This window comes from Bombina bombina, chromosome 2, assembly GCF_027579735.1.
Source record: "Bombina bombina isolate aBomBom1 chromosome 2, aBomBom1.pri, whole genome shotgun sequence".
Classification (NCBI taxonomy): domain Eukaryota; kingdom Metazoa; phylum Chordata; class Amphibia; order Anura; family Bombinatoridae; genus Bombina; species Bombina bombina.
The window spans coordinates 411,563,822-411,584,501 of NC_069500.1; the positions used below are offsets into that span (position 1 = coordinate 411,563,822).

General features: G+C 39.5%; 1 protein-coding gene across 1 annotated transcript in view; it reads left to right on the forward strand.

Annotated features, from left to right (window-relative positions):
• The window catches only part of TXNRD2 (thioredoxin reductase 2), a 566,113-nt gene that overhangs the window by 294,229 nt on the left and 251,204 nt on the right, over positions 1 to 20,680 (forward strand).

A 20,680-nucleotide genomic window follows, 5' to 3' on the forward strand; every position in this document is an offset into this window, starting at 1 on the left:
TTTCTTCAGGATGGTTTAGATAAAGGTTTATCCGCAAGTTCTTTGAAAGGACAAATCTCTGCTCTTTCTGTTCTTTTTCACAGAAAGATTGCTAATCTTCCTGATATTCATTGTTTTGTACAAGCTTTGGTTCGTATTAAACCTGTCATTAAGTCAATTTCTCCTCCTTGGAGTTTGAATTTGGTTCTGGGGGCTCTTCAAGCTCCTCCGTTTGAACCTATGCATTCATTGGACATTAAATTACTTTCTTGGAAAGTTTTGTTCCTTTTGGCGATCTCTTCTGCCAGAAGAGTCTCTGAATTATCTGCTCTTTCTTGTGAGTCTCCTTTTCTGATTTTTCATCAGGATAAGGCGGTGTTGCGAACTTCTTTTGAATTTTTACCTAAAGTTGTGAATTCCAACAACATTAGTAGAGAAATTGTGGTTCCTTCATTATGTCCTAATCCTAAGAATTCTAAGGAGAAATCGTTGCATTCTTTGGATGTTGTTAGAGCTTTGAAATATTATGTTGAAGCTACTAAGTCTTTCCGAAAGACTTCTAGTCTATTTGTTATCTTTTCCGGTTCTAGAAAAGGCCAGAAAGCTTCTGCCATTTCTTTGGCATCTTGGTTGAAATCTTTAATTCATCATGCCTATGTCGAGTCGGGTAAAACTCCGCCTCAAAGGATTACAGCTCATTCTACTAGGTCAGTTTCTACTTCCTGGGTGTTTAGGAATGAAGCTTCGTTTGATCAGATTTGCAAAGCAGCAACTTGGTCCTCTTTGCATACTTTTACTAAATTCTACCATTTTGATGTGTTTTCTTCTTCTGAAGCAGTTTTTGGTAGAAAAGTACTTCAGGCAGCGGTTTCAGTTTGAATCTTCTGTTTGTTTTTCATTAAACTTTATTTTGGGTGTGGATTATTTTAAGCAGGAATTGGCTGTCTTTATTTTATCCCTCCCTCTCTAGTGACTCTTGCGTGGAAAGATCCACATCTTGGGTAGTCATTATCCCATACGTCACTAGCTCATGGACTCTTGCTAATTACATGAAAGAAAACATAATTTATGTAAGAACTTACCTGATAAATTCATTTCTTTCATATTAGCAAGAGTCCATGAGGCCCGCCCTTTTTTGTGGTGGTTATGATTTTTTTTGTATAAAGCACAATTATTCCAATTCCTTATTTTATATGCTTTCGCACTTTTTTCTTATCACCCCACTTCTTGGCTATTCATTAAACTGAATTGTGGGTGTGGTGAGGGGTGTATTTATAGGCATTTTAAGGTTTGGGAAACTTTGCCCCTCCTGGTAGGAATGTATATCCCATACGTCACTGTCTCATGGACTCTTGCTAATATGAAAGAAATGAATTTATCAGGTAAGTTCTTACATAAATTATGTTTTTATTGTAGGGGGTGCCTTGGGGCCTCGTCATGCCTATATACTGGTCTGCGATCTTCTTGGTAGACTAACTAGGGTTCCCAAATCTGCTAATAGAGATCCTCTTTGTCCAAACTATAGTAAAAATTTTGTTCCATCTTGGCATATAACTGTATTATAGGGGTTACAACTGTAATGTCTGGGGTCTGAGTCTGCTTCCACACTCTCGCTATCGCCACTTTCATGGCTGAGAGAACAAAGACGATAAATTTAGTCAGGAAAGTCTGAGCTTTCCGTGGGAATATATGTAAGAGGGCAATCTCAGGGGTTAGCGGGGCAGCCAACCCAAGAGCAGAGCAGAGGTCAGATATTTGATTCCATTTGGGCTGTAATTTTGGGCATTCCCACCATATATGAATATCTGAGCCCCTTTGTCCACATTCTCTCCAACAAAGGGGGGATGCTGAAGGGAACATCTGTGAAAGCCTGGAAGGGGTATAGTACCATTTCAAGAACAGTTTCATGTATGATTCTAAGGTATCTGCACAATGTACAGTCTTTTTGGTTAAAGTCATAGCTATATGTAAGTCCTTGTCCGCAATTGGTCTGGATAAGTCTCCCTCCCAGGCCCTGAGTTGCCAAGTGTAAGAATAATTTTTATTGTTATATAAGACTCTCTATGACTATGTTATGGATACTATGTGTTTATAGTTTTTTTTATATATATAAATATATTATTCTGTATATATGGCCCTGGAACAAAATCATTCATTGATATTCCCCTTATAGTTAGTTTGCGTGCAGCAGTTTTTTGGGTGCCTAATTTTTATTTCACACAATGGCCTTCGGTTTAGCGCACGTTGGTTTAGCGCACGCTCCATAGTTTCCTATTAGAGGTATTTTTCTTTTCTAAGATACGATAAGTCCACGGATTTCATCCTTACTTGTGGGATATCGCCTCCTGGCCAGCAGGAGGAGGCAAAGAGCACCACAGCAGAGTTGTATAAATAGCTCCTCCCTTCCCTCCCACTCCAGTCATTCTCTTTGCCTGTGTTAGTGATAGGAAGAGGTAAAGTGAGGTGTTAGTTTAGATTCTTCAATCAAGAGTTTATTTTTAAAATGGTACCAGTGAGTGCTATTTTACTTAGAGTGTAGCCGTATTCCTTGTCAGCCTCTAGTGTAGAGCTAACAGGTGGCTTTAAAGCATTGGGAACTGGTGGGACTAAGTTTTCACTACGCCTCCTTTATTGAATGCTGCCCTTCTGAAAATGGTTTTAGCAAATGTTAACTAAAATCCTACGTATTTTCACAGGAGACAAGAGGTGTGAGGATTCTTGACCCTGTGAGAGATCATGCTGTCGCACAGCTTTAAGGTATGTGCAGCCTTTTATTTTCTGGGAGATTTAACTCAGAATGGGCTGGCTATTGTATTACCTGCTATATGGGGATATGTCACTTTATTTGTTTAAAGTTTTTTTCCCTGCACTGTTACCCTTGTCTTTTCTCTACAGGACAAGGTTATTTGATTTTCCTGCTACTCTGTTCCTTTAATGGCATAGTAAGTATATGGGCAAGATGCTGGGGTATTCATTCTGGTATAGGGCTTGTATAGGCTAAACCATTTTTTTTGTGTACTGTGTGTTTGTGAACAGAATAGGCTGTATGGCATACGCAACTGTTTTGTGTATAATTGCTACCGGGTTCAGATATTGTGTTTTTCTGCGCCCACGTAGGTGGGGCTTAGTTTCGCGCACTTAGCAAGCGCGCATTAGTAGTTCCCTTGTGATCCCGGCATCGGAACTTCCTGTCCTTAGGATATGCCGCAAGTTACTCGCTGCTTGATCGGAGAGTGCTGGTTACGACTGCATAGTTGAACGATCATAGCAGGCAGTTCTAGATACTTGGTTAACGTGATCTGTGTTCTGTGGGGGCAAGGTAGGCGCTTCAGCAGAGCTGTTGAAGCGGAGGTGATTTTTATTTTATAAGCTGTTAGTTTTTTTCCTTACCTTATAGAACATTGGCTGCATCAGTAAACATGTTAATGTTTAATCATTTAAAGGCACAGTATAAAGGGGATTGCAGACAGCACTTGTTTTAAAGCTGTTTTTTTTTCCTTTGTTTTTTGGCACAAATTTGACTGTTTTCTTTAAGAAGCCACAACCACAGTTTTGTTTGCTTTATTTTAACATGGAAGAACTTCAAAATGTTACGTGTTCCATGTGTTTAAATGCAAATGTGGAACCCCTGGTTACTTTTTGTCCCGCATGTATTGATAGGGCTCTTCAATTTAGAGAGCATATTTTCTTTGATAAAAAATTGTCTACAGTGGATGTTTCTCAGGGTTCTGCTGATGAGATACAGAGTATGCCGCTCCTTTCTCCCCAAGCGTCACAGCCCTTAACGCCGGCTCAAGCGGAGCCAAGTACCTCTGCAGCCTCTGCTGCAATTACTTTAAAGGACATTGCATATGTTATGTCATCCACACTTTCTGAAGTGTTGTCTGCCTTTCCCGTATTTCAAGGCAAACGCAAAAGGAAGGAAGCCCATGGGGTTAATTCTGCTTCGGATGCTTTATTGGCAATCTCAGATATACCCTCACAGAGTTCAGTATTGGAGGGTATAGAGGTCCTATCTGAAGGGGAACTTTCTGATTCAGGAAGTGCCCTGCCGGTAACAGATTCAGAAGTGGTTTCTTTCAGGTTTAAACTTGAACACCTCCGCCTGTTACTAAGGGAGGTTTTGGTGACTCTGGACGACTGTGATTCTATTGTGGTTCCTCCAGTTTCTAAGAGAACTTCAGAGATCATTGCTCAAGAATGGGAGAGACCAGGTATCCCTTTCTCTCTTCCAATTTTTAAGAAGATGTACCCTATAGCTGACTCTATTAGGGACTCTTGGCAGACGGTCCCTAAGGTGGAAGGAGCTATTTCTACTTTTGCTAAACGAACTACTATTCCTATTGAGGATAGTTGTGCTTTCAAGGACCCTATGGATAAGAATTTAGAGGGTCTCCTTTAGAAAATCTGTGTTCATCAGGGGTTACTATTACAGCCGGCAGCCTGCATTGTTACGGTTACAAGTGCAGCTGTTCATTGGTTTGATGCCCTGGAAGAATCTCTTAAAACTGAGACTTCTTTGGAGGAGATTCTAGATAGGATTAAAGCTCTTAAATTGGCTAATTCGTTTATTACTGATGCTTCTCTGCAGATTACCAAATTGGCGGCTAAGAGTTCGGGGTTTTCCATCTTAGCACGCAGAGCCTTATGGTTGATATCTTGGTCTGCGGATGTGTCTTCCAAGACTAAACTTTTGGCTATTCCTTACAAGGGGAAGACCTTGTTCGGACCTGACTTGAAGGAAATTATTTCTTTTTTTTTTTTTTCTTTTTTTTTTTTTTATTTTAACAAACTTTATTGAAAAAATAAAATCAGCATACATGTTACGTATCATTATCAAGAATACAGCCATAAAAAAGAAAGGGAAAACAGGTACATTGTGTGGATCTGATTTAAAGGGAAGACAGTGGCAATCTAGAATAACATCAAAATACAATCCACAGGTTACATAACTCCTCTTGTCATAGGTTAATATTAATTGGGGTCTCGGTCCAGGGGGTATTGGTGTTAGACACAACTTCCATTATCTTATTATTTTCACCAGGCAATAACCAAAACCTAGGGTATATCCGAAATTAATACATAGGGTGCGATCATAGGGTGTTAGAGGTATTTATGAGGTATTGGTACTATGGGGTAAGGGTGTAAGATGAGTGATCGGGTCTTTAAAGGAATGTAAGTATTCTTCCCAAATAAAACATATATCGTGGAACTCCTCTAACTTTCCTGTTTTGGTATAGTGGTATTGTTCAAGTTTTAGGGCTACTGTCACTCTGTCCCTCCAGAACTGTAATGTCGGTAATGTGTTTGTTTTCCAGTTGGAAGGGATGTATCTTTTGGCCGTGTTTACCATGAGTGTCAGGAGTTTAAGTCTATATATACAGTTGATGCCGGGGCGGGCATTAAACAGGAATGTCCATGGTGTATGAGGAACTGGGGAGCCTAAAACGGTCTCTATCTCCCTACTTATATCTAGCCAGTATTGCTTCATGGTAGGGCACGTCCACCAGATATGTGTAAATGTGCCTCTGTTACCGCACCCCCTCCAACATGCTGCGTCATAAGTAGGAATCATTTTCTCTAACTTGTCCGGGGTATAGTGCCATCTGCATAATAGTTTAATGTTCATTTCAGCAGCCTGCATAGATGAGGCTGAGGAACTCATTTGCTTAAAGATTACGTCCCATGTTTTTGGTGGTGTGTAGTCTTCTAACTCAGATTCCCACCTTTTAATATATGATGGTGGTTGTGTGGCTTGATGTGAGACAAGTAATTTGTAAGATATAGATAAGGTGCCATTACTTGGCAGTGGTGTATAGCACATGGACTCAAAGGGTGTCAGGGGTCTGGAAATGTCAGTCTTTTTAGGGTGCGTCTGGTGGTTATGTGAAATCTGATGGTATGTCAGCCATTTGTTGTGGTCAAGATGTAATACATCCATAACTTCTTGCTTAGTTTTAAGCTTTCCATTTTGTAGGACCTTGTGCCAAGACCGGCTTTGGTGTATTGTTGGCGTGTTCTGAGCTTCTGTGTTAAGTGGAGTGGTGGGTTGGATGTCGTGGGGTAGGGGGGTCAGTGGGGACTGTAGGGATGAGATAGATTTATGTGACCTCAAAATGTTATGCCATAACCTGAATGTTTCTTGGACAGTAAGTGGGTCGTTTGGCTGGACAGAACCAGCAAGTCCCTGACGTACTTGAGACCAGCATTGGTCTCCTAGTTGTGTAACTCTACAAAATTTGGTTTCTAAGGATACCCATTCTTTATGGGCAGCATGTTTGCACCAGTCTACGATCCTGGACATATAGATTGCATATTTATATAACTGGAGGTTTGGCACTCCCAAACCCCCTTGTAATTTATTACGGTATAATGTCTGAGTAGCAACTCTTGGGCGTTTATTGTTCCAGATGAAGGAATTTATTATTTTCTGTATCTGTTGTAATGACTTATCTGGGATGGGGATGGGAAGGGTTTGAAGATGGCAGAATAATCATTTTTATAGAATTAATTCTGCCCAGCCAAGATAGGGGCTTTTGTTTCCAGGAGGCCAGGGTAGATATGATATGTGTCTTGAGGGGTTCAAAATGTAATGGGATTATTTTATGCAAATGGGGGGTAATATAGACACCTAAATACTTGAGTGCCACCGGTTGTTGCTTAAATTGATGTGTCATCAGGTGCTGTAGCTCGCATTGTGGGGTTCCTACATTTATAAATTCAGATTTGGAGTAGTTTATACGAAAATATGACATCTTCCCAAAGCTATGTAATGTTGACATGAGTGCGGGCACCAAGGTTTCTAAATTTGTGAGAGTTAAGATGACGTCATCCGCATATAAGGAGGTCTTGTATTCTGTGTGATCTATAGTAATACCTCTAATCCTTGGGTTGCATCTGATGTATGTGGCCAGGACCTCCATTGCCAAAATGAACAACGTGGGGGATAAGGGGCAACCCTGTCTGGTTCCATTCTCAATAGTGAATGGTTCAGATACATAGTCATTTAACTTAATCCTGGCTGTTGGGTTGTTATAAAGGGCAAAAATTTTGGTGAGGAATTCTGTGTCAAATCCAAATCTGAGAAGTGTATGCTTCAGGAAGGACCAATTCAAACGGTTGAATGCTTTCTCAGCATCCATAGAGAGAATTACAGCGGGAATATTGTGTTTGCTAGCATATTCTATGAGATTGATGATTTTCGTAGTTATCCCTAGCCTCTCTGTGCGGGATGAATCCTACCTGGTTTAGGTGTATTAGATGTGGAAGGACATTATTTAAGCGGGTGGACAGAATTTTAGCATATAGTTTGATATCCACATTTAACAAGGAAATGGGACGGAAATTTGAGGGGGTTGTGGCTGGCTTGCCTGGTTTAGGCAGAACCACAACATGGGCTTCTAACATTGAGGGTGGGAATTTTGCCCCTTGGCTTATCTCGTTGAAGAGCGTTGCCAAGTGTGGGGTTAGGTAGTCTTGAGAACCCATATGGTCCTGGGCTTTTTCCATTTTTCAGTGTTTGTATGGCCTTTTTGATTTCTGGGATAGTGAAGGGTGAGTTAAGTTGTGTTAATTGAGTTGCAGTTAATTTGGGTAGCGGGCAATTTTTAATGTATCCGTCTAGTTCACCATTAAAACTGGGTAAGTCAGAAGTAGGGGACAGGTTGTATAGATCTGAGTAATAGGAGTGGAACGCCTGAAGGATTGTTGGTGTAGTGGTTAGGGGTGGTTTATTTGAGGGTTTTAATTCATAGATATGTGATTTAAGTTTCCTCTTTTTTAAAGCCCTCGCTAGGTATTTACCTCCTCTGTTGTTCTCATAATGAAAAAGGCTATTTGTTTTATGTGAGAGGTTCTGGTATTCCATTTGGAGGAAGTCATCTAGAGCTTGTCTGGTTTTTGTTATTTCAGTCAGAATACTTTCGTCTAGTGGGGAGTGTTTGTGTGAGTGTTCCAGTTCTGACAGTCTAGTGGTCAGATTGTCATATTCTACCCTTTGGGCGCGTCTCGTTTGGGCCTTTAGTTTTATAAATTCTCCTCTGAGCAGGCATTTATGTGCCTCCCAAACCGTGAACTGGTTGGGGGTTGAGGGAACATTTATCTGAAAATATTCCTCTATGGTTTTATTCAATTTATCGACTAAGTCCACTTTGTTAAGTAATGCGTCATCTAACTTCCATAAGAATGGTATGTCTGTATGTTCTGGCCATGAGATGTGTAGTGAGACCGCTGAGTGGTCCGACCAAGCTGTAGGGGAGATTGAACATCTTTTCACCTGTGTAAGACCTTTTTGGTCAGTGAGGAAATAATCAATCCTGCTATGGGACTTGTTAGGATGGGAATAGAATGTATAGTCCTTGGTATTGGGATGTTGGAGTCTCCATATGTCGTATAGTTTATAAAGTTTAAGTTGTTTCCAGAAGTATGTGTGGAATTTAGTCTTATGAGTAAGGCGGGGGTTATTACTATCTAAGTGTGGTTGGAAATGTATATTGAAGTCTCCGCCTATATATATTGGTCCAGTTGAGATGTCTAAAATACGACTGAATAACCTTGTAAAAAAGGGTTTTGGATTATTGGTGGGAGCATATAAATTAATAAGAGTGACTGGTCTTCCATAAAGGAGGCCCACCAAGCCTAGGAATCGGCCCTCATTATCTGATTCTTGTTTGAGTAAGGTAAAAGGTATGTTTTTTTTCAGTAAAATGCTAACGCCACATTTTTTAGAGGGGCCGGTGCTGTGAAAGTGTTGTGAGTACGTTTGTCCTAAATATTTTGGTGTGTGTCCCTTTCTAAAATGGGTTTCTTGTAGGAAAAGTATATCGGCCTGTCGTTTTGAGATATCTGAAAGGGCCTTTGATCGCTTACATGGGGAATTAAGACCCTTGGCATTCTGGGAGAAAAGAACTAAGGAGTGCGACATTCTAGAATTATGGCTAGACATTGTCTTGATAAAGTTTCCCTGTACATTTACAATTGTCTTGACTTATCAAACAAGCATTGGCTGTAGAAAAAGTAGAAAAACATTTCCAAACAGTAACATAATCTGAGCATGTATTATCTTCATACACACAATCATAATAAATAACATGACTATGCAAAAAAACAGTATTAACATATTGTGTAATGAAAAACTGTAACATTATTAGAGTAAACAAATCTCTAAGTCTGAAATCAGACATAAAAAGAGATATAATACTAAAAAGGGGGGGAATACAATCATAAGGTCCTATATTTTTATTAAATTAAAGTCCTTGCTCATCCTAGACTAGGAATGAGGCTTAGCTATAAGTGTCCTGGGGTCTGTGTGAAAAACAGGGGCATCACATTGCTTCATGTAACGTCCAACAGTTTCATAATGAATGAGTATATAGATAAATGAGCTAGATACGATACCTGTCTCGATGTAGCTATCTTAGGATCAGAGTCCAGCACATGTCCAGTAAAGTGGAAATAAAATTAGATAAAGCAATGAGCTACGATATCTGTCCATAGATACGGGTGTTAAAAGAGATATCCAGTGTTTCTTTAATCCTCTTCGGATCAGAGGGTTGGTTAGCCCCTAGGTGAGGGTTGCTGTTGTCCGGGTTTTCCTGTTGCTGATGGTGTTTTATCTGTTTTGGACATCTTGATTTGCCATTTTGCAGGGTTAACATTTGATCTTTTATTGGCTCTCTGTTGTTCTGTCGTTAGCGGTACTAAGTCCAGTGAATGATCAATGCCCAGGTCTTTGCTGAAGGCATTCATATCCTCGGGGTTGTTGCATACCAGTCTTTTATTGTCTTGTATGACCATGAGGTGTGTGGGGAAGCCCCATCTATACGGTATCTTCTTGCTACGGAGTAATGTTGTCAGAGGAGTGAATTCTTTCCGTCTCTGCAAGGTTCTCGTTGAGAGGTCTTGGTAAATTTGTATAACGTTACCCCTGAATCTCACAGGTTGTTGTCGACGGGACTGGTTAAGGAGCATTTCTTTTTCAAGGAAATTCTTAAGTCTGATAATATCTCGGGGTGGGGCCCAGTCTGGAGGCCGATGTCGTAGAGCCCTGTGGGCTCTAACCCATAAAATATCTTCTGGATATGCTTTTTCTTTGATAGCAGAGAAGAGGGCTTGTAAATATTCTGGGAAGTCCCTAGGCAGGATGGACTCAGGAATACCTCTTAGACGTAAATTTTTCCTCCTGCTCCTGTTTTCTAAATCGTCAATTTTGTCTAATAAAGTTTCAATATTTTCCTGGTGTGCAGTAGAACTTTTCTCTATACGGGTAATATCTTCCCTGATTTCTTCGGTATCTGCTTCTAGCATTTCAACTCTAGAGCCCATGGATTGAATTTCTTCTCTAAGACATGTTCTGAAAATTTCTGAGATCTCCTGCTTAGATGCAAAGTGTGATAGAAGCGAGGCAGGGATTATAACAGTTTCCCCTGCTGTAGGGTCAGTTGTGGGCCCCTGAGGTTGTGTGTTGGGAGAAGGTTTGCTTTTATACCCATGGTAGTTGTAGGGGAATGTTCTGCAGCAAAATAGGAAGGCATAGTATGCGTTTTATTTGTTAGTGGTTTGACTGCTTTGTCAGATTTGGTTGGTCTCCTGGATGTCATTTGAAAGGTGGTATGGTATCCTCCTCTGTACACTAGGTTGTGTATTTATGCTAGGGCCACCCCTGCTTGTCAGTAGTCGCTGTCTAGATGATATGGGTTAAGGGGTTAATCTTAGCGCTGCAGGTATTTGTGTTTATGTCACTTTCTTTGTTTCAATGGCTGTTTGTAATGTTCTGGCCCCTTGTCCGTAAGTGTTCTCCTGTTTATGATGGCTGGGCTAGTAGTAAATGTTTAGGGAGCTTTTCTCACTTGCTTATATTGTCCCCGTAACACAAGACAGGATCTCTGCCCACGTGGTTAAAAGAAAAATGTATGCCTTGTCTCACCTCGGCGCTGTTATGGATCCAGAGTTGTTAACCGGCCTGCTGTATTTAGTGGACGCTGTTTGTAGACAGTGCTGTGAATTGGGTTTCACAGGTAAGCGGTATAAGTGTGATCGTCCTTATCTGCGTTGTCCGCAAAATGGCGCCTGCAGCGCACTCAGCCCGGCCCTGTGCTGAATATTTCGTAGCTTCACCCGGTGATCTATGGTGATATAAAAGGTACCCTTTGTGACAGGGTGTGCTCCTCTCTCTTATTATTGGTCCATCTGGTACGTTGTGGGCTGTAAATGTGGCCCCAGGCAGTTATTTGAGGACCTTATGTGCGGAGCTCCGGGTTTATGCAGCCATCATGGTTGCTACCAAGCTCCGCCCCCGAAGGAAATTATTTCTGATATTACGGGAGGCAAGGGTCATCTCCTCCCTCAGGATAAGAGATCAAAACAGAGAGGTCGACAGAGTAATTTTCGTTCCTTTTGAAATTTCAAAGGAACTCCCTCTTCCTCTAAGCAGGAAGGGAATTATTCACAAATTAAGTCCACTTGGAGGCCCAATCGGTCTTGGAACAAGGGTAAACAATCCAAGAAATCTGCTGCTGCTCCCAAGTCAGCATGAAGGGTTGGCTCCCGATCCGGGACCGGATCTAGTAGGGGGCAGACTGTCTTTCTTTCTCCAGGCTTGGATGAGAGATGTTCAGGTTCCCTGGGCAATAGATATAGTGTCTCAGGGATACAAACTGGAATTAAAAAATTCTTCCCCCAGAGGAAGGTTTCTTCTTTCACGGTTGTCTGTAGACCAGATAAAAAGAGAGGTGTTCTTACGCTGTGTAAGAGACCTCTCCTCTATGGGAGTTATCTGTCCCGTTCCAATTCAGGAACAAGGACAGGGGTTTTGCTCAAATCTGTTTGTAGTTCCCAAAAAAGAGGGGACTTTCAGACTTATCTTAGATCTCAAAAGTCTAAACAAGTTTCTCAGAGTTCCATCTTTCAAGATGGAAACTATTCGTTCCATTCTTCCATTGATTCAGGAGCGTCAATTTATGACAACAGTGGATCTAAAGGATGCATACCTTCATGTTCCCATCCACAGAGATCATTTCAGGTTCCTGAGATTTGCCTTTCTAGACACTTTCAGTTTGTGGCTCTTCCTTTCGGTCTAGCCACAGCACCCAGAATTTTCACAAGGTTCTGGGGTCTTTACTGGCGGTTCTAAGGCCGCGGGCATTGCAGTGGCGCCTTATCTGGACGATATACTGATCCAGGCGTCGTAATTTCCTCTGGCAAGGTCCCATACCGACATAGTGCTTTCCTTCCTAAGGTCCCACGGGTGGAAGGTAAACTTGGAAAAGAGTTCATTAGTTCCTCAGACAAGGGTGCCCTTTCTGGGAACTGTAATCGACTCTGTTTTAATGAAGATTTTTCTGACGGAGGTCAGAATGTTAAAGATTCTGAATACATGTCGGGCCATTCAGTCCACTCCTCGTCCGTCAGTGGCTCAGTTCATGGAGGTAATCGGATTGATGGTGGCAGCAATGGACATAGTATCATCTGCACGGTTTCATCTCCGGCCTCTGCAATTGAGCATGCTCAGGCAGTGGAATGGAGATTATACAGATCTGTCTCACTGGATCATCTGTCCCAGGGGACATGCTTCCGCAGGCCCTCTTGGGTAATAGTGACAACGGATGCCAGACTGTTAGGTTGCGGAGCAGCTTGGAACTCCCTAAGGGCTCAGGGTGTATTGACTCGGGCAGAGTCTCTACTTCCCATCAATATTCTGGAGTTAAGAGCAATATTCAATGCTCTTTGGGCTTGGCCTCAGCTGGCTTCAGCCCAATTCATCAGATTCCAGTCGGACAACATAACGACGGTGGCTTACATCAATCATCAGGGAGGAACAAGGAGTTCCTTGGCGATGACAGAGGTTTGCCAAGATTATACAGTGGGGCGGAGTCTCACTCTTGCCATCTGTCTGCGATCTTCATCCCAGGAGTAGAAAACTGGGAGGCAGATTTTCTGAGCAGGCAGACATTTTATCCGGGAGAGTGGGAACTTCATCCGGAGATATTTTCCGACCTGATTCTAAGATGGGGCAAATTGGAGTTGGATCTCATAGCATCTCGTCATTATGCCAAGCTTCCGAGATACGGGTCCAGGGATCCCCAGGCCGAGCTGATAGATGCCCTGACAGTGCCTTGGTCTTTCAGCCTGGCTTATGTGTTTTCCTCCGTTTGCTATTCTTCCAAGGGTGATTGCTCGAGTCAAGCAGGAGAGGGCGTCGGTAATCCTCATCGCCCCTGCGTGGCCTCGCAGGATTTGGTATGTGGATCTGGTGGACATGTCATCTCAGCCACCATGGAGGCTACCATTGAGGAAAGACCTTCTTATTCAAGGTCCCTTCCTTCATCCGAATCTTGTTTCTCTGCAACTGACTGCCTGGAGATTGAACGCTTAATTTTATCTAATCAAGGTTTTTCTGATTCGGTTATAGATACTTTAATTCAGGCACGTAAGCCTGTTACTAGTAATATTTACCATAAGATATGGCGTAAATATCTTTATTGGTGTGATTCCAGGGGCTACTCATGGAGTAGGTTTCGGATTCCTAGGATTTTGTCCTTTCCTCCAAGAAGGATTGGAGAAGGGGATGTCAGCAAGTTCCTTGAAGGGGCCGATTTCTGCTTTATCTATTTTGTTACACAAGCGTCTGGCAAGTGTTCCAGATGTTCAATCTTTTTGTCAGGCTCTGACTAGAAGCAGGCCTGTTTTTAGATCTATTGCTCCTCCTTGGAGTTTAAATTTAGTTCTTAGCGTTCTTCAAAGGGTTCCGTTTGAACCTATGCATTCCATAGATATCAAGTTGATATCTTGGAAGGTTTTATTTCTGGTTGCTATTTCTTCTGCTCGCAGAGTATCTGAGCTTTCAGCATTGCAATTTGATTCTCCTTGTCTTATTTTTCATGCGGATAAGGTGGTGTTACGTACTAAACCTGGTTTTCTTCCTAAGGTTATTTCGAACAAGAATATTAATCAGGAGATTGTTGTTCCTTCCTTGTGTCCTAATCCTTCCTCTAAGAAGGAACGTCTGTTACATAATTTGGACGTAGTCCGTGCTTTAAAGTTTTACCTTACAAGCGACTAAGGATTTTCGACAATCATCTTCTTTGTTTGTTGTTTTTTTCGGGGAAACGTAGGGGGTCAGAAAGCTACGGCTACCTCTCTTTCTTTTTGGCTGAGTATCATCCGCTTTGCATATGAGACTGCTGGACAGCAGCCTCCTGAGCGAATTACGGCTCATTCCACTAGGGCTGTGGCTTTCTCATGGGCATTCAAAAATGATGCTTCAGTTGAACAGATTTGCAAAGCTGCAACTTGGTCGTCTCTTCACACTTTTTCCAAATTTTATAAATGTGATACTTTTGCCTCGGCTGAGGCTGCTTTTGGGAGAAAGGTTCTTCAAGCAGTGGTGCCTTCCATTTAGGTTCCCTGTTTTGTCCCTCCCTTTTCATCCGTGTACTGCAGCTTTGGTATTGTATTCCACAAGTAAGGATGACTCATTGTATCTTAAAAAAAGAAAAGAAAATTAATGCTTACCTGATAAATTTTATTTCTTTTTGGATACGAGTCCACGCCCCGCCCCGTTTTATGAGACAGGTCTTTATTTTTGTTAAACTTCAGTCACCTCTACACCTTGGCTTTTTCCTTTCTCTTCCTAACTTCGGTCAAATGACTGGAGTGGGAGGGAAGGGAGGAGCTATTTATACAGCTCTGCTGTGGTGCTCTTTGCCTCTTCCTGCTGGCCAGGAGGCAATATCTCACAAGTAAGGATGAAATCCGTGGACTCATCGTATCCAAAAAGAAATAAATTTATCAGGAAAGCATACATTTTCTTTTTTACTGTCACTTGTCGGTTTTGTGCAAGTCAAGTTAACGCACACTCTATTATTTCCATTAGTGGTATTTTTCACGGTCTCTCATCGGGTTAGCAAAAGCACTTCGATGATGTGCACATCAGCTTTTGGCGCTTTTCCCCTTTATTTTTTGGTCTTTTTAAATTCCTAGGATTCTACAGTTTTTACAGGATGGTCTGGATAAGGGTTATTCTGCCAGTTCCCTGAAAGGACAGATTTCTGCTCTTTCAGTTTTGTTTCATAGGAAAATTGCTAATCTTCCTGATATTCATGGTTTTGTCCAGGCTGTGGTTCGTATCAAAGCTGTAATTAAGCCAATTTCTCCTCCTTGGGAATCCTCCTTTTGAACCTATGCAAAAGATTGAGATTAAGCTTTTAGCCATTTCATTTGCTAGAAGAGTTTCTGAATTATCTGCTCTTTCTTCTGATGCTCCTTATCTGATTTTTCATCAGGATAAGGCAGTCTTAAGAACTACTTTTGTTGTTGCCAAAAGTTAGTTGTTCTGATAACACCAGCAGATTAATTGTTGTTCCTTTTTTTGTGTCCTAATCCCAAATCTGCTTCAGAAAGATCTTTTGCATAATTTAAATGCTGTTAGGGCATTAAAGTATTACATTGATGCTACTAAGGCCTATAGACAAACTTCTAGTTTGTTCATTTATTTTTCTGGCTCTAAGAAAGGACAGAAGTCTTCTGCTGTTTCTATGGCTTCTTGGTTGAAACTTTTGATTCAAAAGCCTTATTTGGAGGCAGCTTTCTACCATTTTGATGTTCTTGCTTCCTCCGAGGCAGCTTTTTGTAGATTGGTGCTTCAGGCAGTTGTTTCAGTTTGATTCTTGACTGTTTTTTTTGTTTTGTTTTTTAAAGTGCATTTGAAAAATACAAAAAAATAAAATAAAAATGTTTTTGTTTTTTAAATCCTTCCCTTTATGTTATTACTCCCATAAGTAATGGATCATGGACTCTCCCCGCCTGTAAGAAAGAAAACATAGTTTATGCTTATCTGATAAATTCATTTATTTCATTGTGGTGAGAGTCCACGAGACCCCACCCTTTATTTTTTAAGGGTTTAGTCTATTTTGTAAGCCCGTCTTTTTTCCTGTTCCATTTTTTTGCTCTTGCTCTCTTTCTTAACTCACTTCTGTTTGGCTATGCGCTAGACTGAGGTATGTCTGAGGTGGGGGAGGGGTTATATAGAGCTCTTGGGGTTTGGGAATCTGTCTCCTCCAAGTGGTAGGGAAGGTTATTCCCATGTGTAATGAATCGTGGACTCACACCACCATGGAATAAATTAATTTATCAGGTAGGCATAAATTATGGTTTTTCTGTTTCTTCTTTTTTTTTTTTTTTTTTTCTTTTTTTTTTTTTTTTCTCTTCTTTTTTTTTTACTTTTAAGTTTACTTTCTAAGAAGTGAGTCCTGAAAAAGTTTCATGTATGTAAATCAGTCTTTTCTGTTTGTTTTCAGAGCAACTTCTTTTATTGTCTTATTAGCCATAGTCACTATGGCAACGTTCACCTTCTTTGCAGGGTCAAGGTTTTCTATGATTGGCTGATGTGACCACACCAGCAGATGCATCAGTTAGTTTGGGTTTCTGTCAGGTTGCCAGTTTGTGACTAGACATAATACTATGTCACTAGAATAATTAGTATTTATTGTCTGCAACTGTTGAAAATCTTTTTCCTCTTGGTAGATCCAGATAATACTTAGTTAAACCTAAATCTAAGCAGCACACCTACCAGCCTTCGATGAGTGACGTGAAAGTTTCTCCATCACGGTATAGTCTAGCAGCCTTCTGAGGCAGCTTTATGGTATTGCCTCTGGGTGACAATTCTGTTGGCTTGATTTGAGAGGTGATGCGCATTAAAGACCTGTAAAAAAAAAAAAAAAAGTTACCCTGTAGCTACAGTTCTTCTTGTATCATTTTCACAGGCAAACAAAAAATTTGCCTTTAAAGATAGATTAATATCAATATTATATAAACTGATTCTGCAAATGTAATAAATATATATTTGTATGATTTTTTTTTTTTTTTTAAATCGCCACACCAACTGGCCCACAGAATACGTTCTCTTATGCAGAACTAAGAATGTGTGCCATTGTTTTTGTGGTTCCATAAAAAAATAACATAACTATAAATGTGACGTTTAAGGATTTCTTGTGGGTGGACAAATAAGATGGCTACAACTCGAAATAGCCATCTGGAGGGTAAAGTAACAAATAGGGGGTATCCTGCTACTTTACCTAAATGTGGTCCTGTGTCACTAGACATTTTTAGGAAATATATTATTATTTGTAGTCCTTAAAGGGACACTGAACCCAAATTTTTTCTTTTGTAATTCAGATAGAGCATGACATTTTAAGCAACGTTCTAATTTATTCCGATTATCAAATTTTCTTCATTCTCTTTGTATCTTTATTTGAAATGCAAGAATGTAAGTTTAGATGACGGACCATTTTTGGTGAACAACCTGGGTTGTTCTTGCTGATTGGTGGATAAATTCATCCACCAATAAAAAAAAAGTGCTGTCCAGAGTACTAAACAAAAAAAGCTTAGATGCCTTCTTTTTCAAATAAAGATAGCAAGAGAACGAAGAAAAATTGATAATAGGAGTAAATTAGAAAGTTACTTAAAATTGCATGTTATATCTGAATCACAAAAGAAAAAAATTGGGTTCAGTGTCCCTTTAAGACTTTTAAAATATTGATCTGCATCCCCAATGTGTTAGGAGGTTTGGCCATCACTGACCTAAAGAATCAAATTATGAAGAAACTTTGATCACTGAAATTCTTTCTCTGGCAGTTAATAACGATGGAACACATTACCTGTAAGAGATTGGTAATGTGTTTTATAAACATGAGGGTACATGGGATGAGGAGGGGCATAGCAGTTATAATCAGTAGTTGTCACCAGTTTTTTATATGAAACTCTTAGTATGAAATGTGTTGTTGACAAACATTGCATGATCATTCCCTAACCCCTTCCCGCCGTTAGGACGTTCCACGCCATCCTAATGGCTGTAATGAAGCAGCTACGGCTTCCTAACTGTGATTGCGGGCTGGAGGGTGTGCCTAGCGTCATAGGCACCCCCCCCCCGACCCGATCCCACTGTTGAAATCACACGATCGCATGTACGATCGCTTGATTTACATTTTTTACTTATCCAATGTAACAAATAAGTACCAACAGGAAGGGTTTAAAAAGTGAGTGCAATAATGTTTGTTATACCATGGTGATTGATGAATTTGGGTATACTAATAGGGAGTCTTTAAAATCCAGGCTTTTAAACCAAAAGATTTTACCCCTTTTAAGCTGGCATGGCTTGACATTCATTTCTTCCTTATTATTATTATTATTATTATTATTATTATTTTAAAAACTGTGCTAACGTCCAGCGATAGTTTTGTAAATAGTTTCCTTTACCAGCCTATGTTTTTTGTCAAGGTTCTAGCTCTAAATTAAGGCTAGGGATTTTGGTATTTCATTGGTGTTTGGCCATCGCCTTAGTAACATAAATACTGAATTATTTTGGGTTGCAAGATATGTATAAGTGAGAAACATCACATGCTCTTTTTAATAATAATAATTTTATCAAGCAATAACTTAGTTTAAATATATATTAAAAGACTACAATATATGCAAACAATAAGAATAATTACCAAGAGATACTTGGCTATGATGTAGAATAAGGGAAATGAGCAGCCAGAGAAACAGTCCAAAGCCAGATATGTTTGAAATCTGACAGGTAGATGATAGTGTCAGGATGTAACCTTTTAAAAGCAAGTTGATTGTTTCTTAGATATGATTTTTAATAGAAATTTTTAAATTCTTTTCATAGATTTTTTTTGTTCTGATATTCTTTTTTTCTTTTTCTTTTTTTTTTCTTTTTTGAGAAATAAGTTTTGCTTTATATCTATAACATACTCAAATGTATAGTTTTAGAGAGGGAAAAATGAAATTTGTTGAGAAGATTCTTAGTTTTTAATTTTTTAACTGTAACACACTGAAAGTAAGCTGTGTTACAGCCAATGCAAATTTGTTTTTGTGAAATATATATTTAAAATAAAAATAAATTTTGTGGCATAAAGATATACCTAATGTCAAAGTTTAATTTAACATTTCAGAATTGTATTGTTCGCCCTTTATCAGGCTGTAGGTTACTATAGCCACCCCCTTTGTTAAAGAGATATGAAACCCAATATTTTTTTTCTTTCATGATTTCAGATAGCGCACTCAATTTTAATCAACTTTCTAATTTACTCCTATTATCATTTTTTCTTTCTCTTGGTATCTTTATTTGAAAAGCAGGAATGTAAACTTAGGAGGTGCCCATTTTTTGGTTCAGCACCTGGGTACTCCACTTGCTGATTGGTGGCTAAATGTAGCTTTCTGGAAAGGCAGCTCAAATTTGAGGCTTGATGCACGGCAGAGAGAAGTGCTTTACTATTATGGCAATTATAGAGCTGAGTTTGTTTCAGATACTGCATTTGGATTATTACAGTAGTCAAAAATGTAACATAAATGATCCAAAATGTTAAGCATTCTATTTGTAACAGTTATACAGGACACACTGTAAGTATATACATTGTGTTTGTGGATGAATTCAATCAAGAGTACATCAAGAGTCATGAAGGACTATTTAAAGTGTATGATTTGCAGTGTTTTCTGGGGTTAAAAATTACATTATTCCCTACTCCAAATTAAAATATTGGAACTCTATGTGGTTTCAGGGCCTGACTGCTGCATACAAATATAAATGGTTTATCATCACACTCAGTTTGTCAGAGTGCCGTTTCCTTATACATAATCATTGTGTTTGTTATTTTCACATGTTCATCTGTATACAGAGCTACTTATATCTCCTCAGAGCCATCATTACAGGGTACTTGTCAGCCAGGCGATTAGGTGACATAGCACTATAGTCTGCTAACCCCTCTGGGATTTAGTCTTCTCCTTGGAGAATATCTAGTGTGTCTGGATGGCAATAAGTATTTATATGTAAGTGGAAAATGATTTTGCACATTTAGACCAAAAAGAAGTTAATGACTAACAAATATTATTTAAAGTAAATCCGTCAGGCCCTAATATTTGCTTTTGTAATAATTGGATATTCTGCTGAAGAAATATTGTAGATTTTCCATGATGTATATGATCTTTTTAAACTGCTTATAAATTGTTATACAATACACAGCTTTTATATTTGGTGCTCTGATGTCTTAAGCCCTCTGCAGTGGTTAAACACATAGATATGTCAGCAATACTGCAAAAATAAAGGCTCTAACACATTAGAACATATTCTTTTCCTACTTTTATCCCCCTTTAAAGGGTTTTCTAATGTAAAAATTAAATGGCCTATTTCATTAGAGCTTATTTTTAAGCATATTCCATTATTTTATATGTGTTTTTTACTTTTTCAAAATGGTTAACTATATAATAATATTTGCACTCTTGGAACACGTACATTCTATTCCAGATGAGATACACCCAGTGATTGGCGCATATGTATATATGCCTGATTCTCATTTGCTCACGGTTGTATTTACATCTGAAGTGGAGCAGGAGCACACATTTGAATATAAATGTAACCCCTTTGCAGGGGTTAAATTCAGTAAAAAGAAAGAAATGCGTTAAAAATAAGATGTTCTAACAAAATACACCCTTTTATTTTTATGCTAGAATGTCCCTCTGACCTGTACACATACTCTTCATTTGTAATGATACATTTCTTATGAAGGGATTCGTCTCTTCTTAAATGAAACATCATTAGGTTAAGATAAAAATTATTAAATAATGTGCCTCCATTTTATGTTTGACTGCTATACGACCAAGATAATTTCTTGTTCAGACAACTTCTGTTTTCCCCCACTAATCT